At 39.9% G+C, this 6034-nt stretch overlaps 1 pseudogene; it reads left to right on the plus strand.

The window, feature by feature from the left end:
* Nucleotides 1–5680: 5680 nt before the first annotated feature.
* On the plus strand, nucleotides 5681–5823 carry LOC148352921 (U2 spliceosomal RNA; annotated as a pseudogene).
* The last annotated feature ends 211 nt before the right edge of the window (nucleotides 5824–6034 follow it).

The raw sequence follows: 6034 nt of genomic DNA on the forward strand, positions 1-6034 counted from the left end.
CTTGTCCGCCGGAGGGCGCTGTCTTGAGCCCCATCTGGCCTAACTTAGCTCGTGTTGCGTCCAGCTGTTCCGCAGGCTTAGCGTGAAGCGAACAACGTGCGTGTATTGGATCAAACCCCCCAGCAATTCCCCTCAGTCCAAAAATAGACGCTGCGGTGTTTGTTTTTAGCTTTTTTCCCCCTCCAGCGAGGGTCGGCGATTAAAAATAAATCGAAGCTGCTACCGAGACACGTGTCGGTAATAACCAGAAAGCTTTCCTTTGGTTGCGTCCAGCAGTTTGACATTTTTAATGACATTTTTCTATCTCCATATTTGACTGGCATTCCTGTTATAGTTGAATCAACTTGTGGGTATATGTCCTGTGTTGTTTTCATGTTTTGTTCTGTTAGAAATAATTAATATCCCAACATATCTTGTGTTATCTTGCTGCTTACGATGGGTTTGGCAAAAGCTAGTTAGTGTACCAACATATTCTGCATTGGGTTTCTTTCTGGTTTATTTTCAGTTAGAATTACTGTTTCAACATATCCTTCAAAGTCTTCCTTTCATTTTTTGTTCAGTTAAGTCAAGTCAAGTCAAGTCACACTTTATATAGCCCTTAATCACAAAAAAATGTCTCAAAGGACTGCACGGGATTACAATGACACAATTACCTGATCTTAAACTAACATGCGGGCAAGGAACAACTCAAAACCTCAGCGTGAGGAAAAAGAGAAACCTTGAGAAGTGGCCGCACAAGTGGTAATCCCCCTTTTAGGATGACTAGGGTGAAACAGATTTAGCATTACAGTACACAAACATAGTAAACACTAGGTAACATGTTTAAAATAGTTAGTGTGCCGTATTTCACTGTCTCGTCGTCAGGGCACTTTCGTTTTTGTTCTGTCCATATCGATGTTGGGCGCATTGCCTTAAAGGCACATAATTTCATATTTGACCACTAGGTGTCACTCTATCGTATACAGATGCTGCCCTACTTACAAACGAGATAGTTTCCGGACGATCGTTTGTAAGTTGAATATGTTCGTAAGTTGCTTCAGTGCTATATTTTGTAAAGGATATATGTTGAAGGTTTATATAAGTCTGTTTAGGACTTGTATGAGTAACCTGTATTGTTTTGTACTAAAAAAATAAAAATAAAATAAATAAAGTTAAGTTTAACTTACTTTTGGAAGCTGAGTTTCAAGAGTTTGGCGACTTCCTCCTCCAGGGTAGAAAGTGGCCAAAAAAAAAGCCATCCACCCATTTTCTCAACCGCATCATACTTTCTTATTTCACTTTCTTTTCAAAGGTAACGGCTCGTCTCTTCTTTACACTTTGCACCAACCATATTGAATGGATGTACGAGATAATAAACAATGAAAATGTCAAAGTTAGCGTGCTGGAGATACAGTACAGTATGTTTAAACACGAACTGGGAAGAGGAAGCCGGATTTCTTTGTTGGGGTGGATGCTGAGTGAGCTCTCACAGCGTCACATGCCGGTAGCGGCGGAAAGAACCATTACAGTAATGTCCTGTACTCAGAAAAAGGTGCACAGTACAAAATCTAACTTACAGCAATGTCCGGATATTTTTTGACATCCCCAAAAAAATGTTCGTATCTACCGTTTTTCGTAACTCGAATGTTCGTAATTACGGGAGCCTCTGTAGTGCGATCGGAAATGAGTCCTACAAACCAGAAGGAAGAAGAAATAACCTCGGAGAGTTTGGTGACCAAACAGTAGCCCTTTCCTCCATTTACCAGGCCAGCCTTGTTAGCCTAGCCTTGTCGGGATGCTTTCCAGCATACTAGCCTAATGTCACACACGACTTCCAGTATTCTCTCAATTGTTGAAGTAAGTTTACCATCTTTGCTACACATTCAGTACTTATTCATCCCTAGAGAAAGTGAGCGTTGTACATTTAGACCAGTTGAATTTTTAACAGAAAAACGCTGTTGTTGTGTGTGACCACTCAAGAAAATTGTGTTTTTGGCTAGCAAATCATCAGAAAGTCTTCACCCTGATGCAGATTTTTAGAACCATTTGACATCATATCAAACAATTTGGTTTTCCGTGATCCCCAAATTAAAACACTAAGTTTACAATGTTGTCAAATTCGTAAACAAACTTACGTTTTGGTTGAAAGTGCAAACATGTCATTCATGAATTTTTTCTAGTGTTTATATATGGCTATTATTTTTTTTTCCCTCGTTGTAGGCTTAGGTGTGTTTGCTGAATCTATGATTATATTCTGACGAAGCTGATAACACGGCTAGCAGTAGTAATTTGGAAAACAATGCTGAAAACAAAAGTTGAACAAAACAAAGTGGCATATTCTTTTCTTCAAAAGACAAACACATAATACTCTTACCGGTGCAGCGACTCCATGCTTTGAACGAAAACCCAAGATATTTTTTCATGGTAGTACCTCTATTTTGCATATTAATTGGGAGCTTTACCAAACACAGCGATATTTAGTCGCTTTGGGTGCCTGTAGCAATAAGACCCGGGACAAACAAGGTTGGCGACTTCCACCTATGTATTACACGAAGTTAAAAAAAAAATGTCTTGGCTGTTGAATTTCTTATGAAAATTAACATTGGTATGGGAGTTTATGTATTTTTTCTTCGTATTCAAATCAATGTTTTTGTTGTTGTTTTTTTTACTGAATGAAAGCTTTTTTGTACCACTGACTAAATATTACATACTGTCCTTTTAATTATTTAGTTGTAGTTACATACTCTGTCTTCCAAAAAGTAACTCTATAGTAAGATTAACAAGTTACCAGGGAAAGTAACAATTTCCATTACTTTAAAAATAAGTTGTATGTCAACTATTTCGACATTTTCTTTACAAATATAAAACACTCTGGTGAGTGCGGAATTGCGACTATTTTTAGAGAAGGTTTTTTTCCGAATCTGCTCACTTGAGAGAGCCAGCTCAGCTCTTCAAGTTGTTTTTATTGCTTTAACCCCTACATTACCAATTATTGTATAACATAATGCACATAATGACTTAAAAAGGGATAAAAAAATAAAGAAAAAAGGACACAAAAGAAAAATACAATAACAAAAGGAAAAAGTGAGATAAAAGAAGAAAAAAGAATAAACTCCTCCTTTCACATAAACACAGTAACACTAAAACACAGGAAGTATAATTAGAATATTTATAAATCTACAAAACAATAAAATACAAAAACAATTTTAATTTTTTTATGCTCAACAAATTTAAAGTCAACAGCATGGAATCCCCCCAAAATGTATATTGACCTAACACACGAGGGAAAACGGCGTCTAAGAGCTGTTGATTGGTGGGGAGCCGGCTGTCTTCGTTCATTTTAAAGAGCCGGCTCATGGAGACGTTTCGTTAACGAAAAATACACGAGTCAGGGTGCTGACATATACAGGGCTCACCTCATCTCATCTCATTAGCTACACCGCTTATCCTCAGTAGGGTCGCGAGGGTGCTGGAGCCCATCCCAGCAATCATCGGGCAGTGGGCAGGGGACACCCTGAACTGGTTGCCAGCCAATCGCAGGGCACACAGGGACAGACAACTCGCTCGCTCATTCACACCTAGGGACAATTTTGACCGGCCAATTTACCTGACAGGCATGTTTTTGGAACGTGGGAGGAAACCGGAGTGCCCGGAGGAAACCCACGCAAGCACGGGGAGAACGCTCACATTTTTTGGATATTAGACCTCATTCACCTTTTCTCTCTTTGCATTAGACTATATTGGTTATCACTTTCTAACTATATGGTCGTTGCCGTTTTAAATGGTGAGGATCTGAAAAGACTTGACATAAACAACTTGGGGGAGAGCGGAAAACTGCAGCCAAGTGACGCACCACATTCGACTGGAAAAATAGTTAGATTACCCAGTTACCAAAAAAATAACGCTGTTACCTAACGGCGTTGTTCTCAACACGGGTCCATATGTGGGAATGTTTCTTGTGTCATCTGTCTATCGATGCCTGGATCGCAGAACTCAGCAGTGGAAGGCAAGTGAAACTGATGGATAAAGCAGAAGCTGCTAACAATAACAATAGCAGCTAGCAGCGAGCCATAGCCTGCAGCAGATGTCTAATATGAGTGGCTAGACAAGAAAACAGTGGAACAAAGGTGAAAGATGCCTGTATCTTAGAACTTAGCAAAGTAGTAGCAGCTAGCAATATAAATAGCTTGCGGCAAGCCATTGACTGCAGCCAGGTGGCTAATATGAGTGGCTAGAGAACTCAATAGTGGGCAAAATAATCGAAAAATCATTAAAGACCATCACGTGCTGGTTTCTGGCCTTGAGCCACACCTGTTTCAAAGGAAACAAAAACCTGATAACAGTCCAGATCATTTGATTCGGGTCTTATCATAGGGAGACACCTCGAACTGTGCAAGACCATAGTCTTGTCCCACGGATTTCAGATTTGCCCTGATGAGTAGAATAAGGCCCAAGGCAAGCCAATCCTCTTCCAGAAGATAACAATCTTGGCATGGGCCTCACATAAACGTGCTCTCTCATTGTTTGCTCAGCGCATGGCCGCTTTCCAAAGATCTGCTCCACGCGTTTATTGGACTTTGGGGGAGTCCGAAACGTTCAATTGCAGATTACGCCGGCGTCCCCAGGGGAACAATTTTACGCATTCTATTTCCAGCACGTCAAACCAAGAAGCTTGCGGACGCAACCAGTGACCCTGCAATTTTCCAGATTCAGACAACTCCTAAAGTGGACGTTTCCAGCGCCAGAGGCTTGATACAACCCAGCAATGCTTGGCTTGGATTCCGAGCCGGACACCGCCAGAAATCCGTCGTTAAAAACTGGATCGCAGGTATGGGTTTGTGTTTCCAGTATGGCTATTTCTTCTGGCAAAAGAAGTCAAGTTTGGGTGCGTGTTTTACACAAGGTTTTTGGTATATTTTGCAAAGATAGATCAGTTTTAAAATATTGCTGAGCACCAATGCTGGAGTGACTTATCGTTATCACACTATTTCAGGTCGAAAAATCTTAGAAGATGGAGAAACAAAAAGTCTTTTTTAAAAGTCCAAAAAGCACGACAAATGAAACCACGCTTTGGTGTCTGATGACTAAATTGACTTTGAAGGACAATAAAGGAATACATTGTGATTTTATGTGGGTATTGTGTTCATAGTAGTCAATAAATAATTATAATCACGGCTGTACGTATTCTATGTTTTTCACTTAAAATGCTTAGTTTGAGCTGAGAAAAAGTAAAACTGATTGGCCAGTAGAGATAAAAAAAAAAATAGAGGTGCACATTATACACAAATTCACAAAATTACTTTATGGTATATGTGGCTCGCCACTCATTTTATGTGGCCAACGAGAACTTAAAATCTCTGAGCGTCTAAATATAAATGGGTCAAAAGAGTACTTGAACCAAAAACGATAATACCCACAAGGCCTGTCGACTAAGATATACCTGCAAAGTAACAGCTCATAACTTTCAGACAATTCATACAAAACATAAATTCCAAAACAATGCCCGCCAAAAGGAAGGGAACGGCAAAAGTAGTTTTCTCTTTACTTTACTTTAATTTGGCACCTCTTACTTAGTTCTTGGAGATTTTTTTTGTCAGGCTCACAATTGATGATAAATAATTATTTTATTTATTTTTCTCATTTAACGCTAGGACCTTAGTCTTGATGCTAGGTCCTTAGCTTGGCCGTATAGTTCATCATAATTGAGCCTTGGCCTTTTGCTTTGATGCTAGGTCCTTAGCTTGGCCTTTGATTTTTGCATTCCGGAGATGGAATAAGAGCTTGTTCTGTCCACTCCACGCATCGGCCCGGTATTGCAGTACCTCCGGGAACGGTGCATTCGCAATGATTGCAGCAAAGCTTTAGGCTAGGACCTTAGCTTGGCCTTTTGGCTGAGAGTAAGTGTCCCGGCTCCTAGGCTTTGTAGCGTATTATGAACTGACCGATAACGGATAGGTGAGATGGCACAACATTCATTTGGACAGGTAACTTAAAATTAGTTTTACCTGGTTATATCAGTATCAGAAATTATTTTCCCCCCATTTTATTAACACTC

The sequence above is a fragment of the Urocampus carinirostris genome, chromosome 14 (assembly GCF_059441175.1).
Source record: "Urocampus carinirostris isolate Australia breed hairy pipefish chromosome 14, RoL_Ucar_1.0, whole genome shotgun sequence".
In the NCBI taxonomy this organism is placed as follows: domain Eukaryota; kingdom Metazoa; phylum Chordata; class Actinopteri; order Syngnathiformes; family Syngnathidae; genus Urocampus; species Urocampus carinirostris.